Raw genomic sequence first — 2,434 nt, 5'->3', positions numbered from 1 at the left:
CGAATTGAAATTGCAAATTGAAAATACGCCTAATGGAAACGCGTCAATTTCGCAAAAACGCCCATATATCGCAAAAAAGTTTTTACGCCCGCATGAGGTGGTTTTTCAGGCAATGCAAAAAAGGCAACTGCAATGGAAACGGCTTTTTCGCATTTACAGGTCACGTGGCGTATGTAAAAAGTCATATGATCATTCTTCAGTGTAATATAACCTCTAAGAAACACTTCATAAGTGGCCAAGCTCCAGTATAAGGGGCTTTCCCTACTATTAATACTTGGACAATTTACACTGCACACGTCTGCAGTGCAGTGTGGCTCTGATATGGTCAATGAAGCTGATTACGGCCACTCAATGCTTGTGTTTATGTTTTTATACAGGCTATGGTTTATTCCAGCCGCGCCACGCACGTTTCTGAAGCGGCTCTCTTTGCTGCTTCTGTAAAGATATACGCATAAACCTCCTTTGAATAAATACAGCCAAAATCCGTCAAAATCCCACCAAAATCCGATGCCATGACTTATCGCGAGAGGCAAAAGGTTACGTTTTAGCCGCATAACATTGGTTAATGGAAACGCCGTCATTTCGCAATACTTTTTTTTATCGACAATCAGAAAATATCGCCAAAGTTTTGCCCAAATCTGTAATGGAAACGCGCCTATAGACAGCAGGCGGCTCCTTGCGGTACTTTGATGTCATACAATGATCGGTCTGTGCAGCGCCGCTTCAAATCCAACGCGCCTATGACCAAGGGTTTGATCGTGCCAAATGGTTCACCCAATTCGTTCAAAACGTGCATTAAGAAATGAAATGCTGCTGTGTGTTGCTCGGAGATGGAGACGAAGAGTTCTTCTTTGTCTTTATATTTTTGTTGTTTTTTTATCGACAATCAGAAAATATCGCCAAAGTTTTGCCCAAATCTGTAATGGAAACGCGCCTATAGACAGCAGGCGGCTCCTTGCGGTACTTTGATGTCATACAATGATCGGTCTGTGCAGCGCCGCTTCAAATCCAACGCGCCTATGACCAAGGGTTTGATCGTGCCAAATGGTTCACCCAATTCGTTCAAAACGTGCATTAAGAAATGAAATGCTGCTGTGTGTTGCTCGGAGATGGAGACGAAGAGTTCTTCTTTGTCTTTATATTTTTTTTGGCAAAATTGAGCAAAACAGACAACATTGTGTCTAAAATAACACAATATTAACTTCTTACTGAACTGTTGAATAAGATAAGTATCACATTTCGTGTGACATTGCACTTAGCCTATTGCTCGTGTGAAATTGCTTAACTATCTGAAGTAAATATGAGACAAAAACTCAAACGGGCATTTTTGCCCCATATCTTCAATTTTAGGGACATTCTAACTACGTTCTCTAGGCTCCATCAAGCAGTGAGTTGTTGCCCTGCCTCATATTTGTCATCAATCAGCTGTATGAAATGTCAGATGACCCACATAGGTCTAGGGTGGGGCAAGTGCATTAATAATTTTAGCATGTTATTTTTTAATTTTATAATTAATTAATCTAATTAACGCATTAAATTACCAGCCCTAATTATTACATATAACAATAAGCACTATGACACTACAAGAATCTTACAGTGCAGTGGCTTCCTTCAATCTTTGCTGGCACAAGCCCCTCTCTGAGCATCAGCAGTAATAGATGGAACTGCTCTTGAGAACAGCTGACACCAGCTGATTTAGCAGCTCCTTTACTGGCCCCTCCAGCTTCTTCACATCTGACAACGACATCCACGTTCCTGTTGAAATGATTGACAGACTGTTTACAGAGCAGGCAGAGGGTTTACAAAAATTGGTGCATCAATTTACTCAAGTCAAGCCAATGTTTCGAAAAGTTTTAGGATACTGTACCCGACAGCAGCGCATGGATACTCTGCAAAATCTTAATATGGAGTTCTTCAAGATCTGTCACTTTGGTCTTTTCCGCTGCCATGTAGAATGCGGAGAGATAGTGAATTGATGAAATGAGGAAGTCCATAGGGTGAGGTGCTGGGCTGAGTTCCTTTAAGATCTGCTGGCAAAAGCTTCGGTAGAATGCCATGTGGGATATTTCTCCTGCCTGTCATTTTCAGAGATTGAGGCTATTTCTAGTTCACTCCTGATCATGACTGTTACCATTTCAACAGAAAAGAACTGGCTCTGCTTACTTCTCTTGCACATCAGCACAGCCTGTATGGCTGGCTCCATGACAGAAGTGGCCTTCTCTAACAAATGAGGCAGAGTCTGATCCAGCTGTTTGTTCTTGCCGAGACTTGTGATCATTTCTTTGCAAAGCGTGCTTAAAGTTACCAGATGCAGTTGTAGTGAGCAGAGATCCCCTGCATCTACAGCCAGAACTCCTGCGGTGAGGTTACTTTCTACCATGAAGGAGGTAAACTTCTCCAGATTGAGGCACATGCTGCTCTTCCTGTCGATTAT

At 42.1% G+C, this 2,434-nt stretch overlaps 1 pseudogene; it reads right to left on the bottom strand.

Annotated features, from left to right (window-relative positions):
* LOC107552915 (unhealthy ribosome biogenesis protein 2 homolog) overlaps positions 1-2,414 on the bottom strand; it is an 18,354-nt pseudogene extending 15,940 nt beyond the window's left edge.
* Between the last annotated feature and the right edge of the window lie 20 nt (positions 2,415-2,434).

This window comes from Sinocyclocheilus grahami, unplaced genomic scaffold (genome assembly GCF_001515645.1).
Source record: "Sinocyclocheilus grahami isolate Dianchi unplaced genomic scaffold, SAMN03320097.WGS_v1.1 scaffold461.1, whole genome shotgun sequence".
Classification (NCBI taxonomy): Eukaryota; Metazoa; Chordata; class Actinopteri; order Cypriniformes; family Cyprinidae; genus Sinocyclocheilus; species Sinocyclocheilus grahami.
The sequence above is the reverse complement of the archived record's forward strand: the minus strand, read 5'-3'. Positions and strand labels throughout refer to the sequence as shown.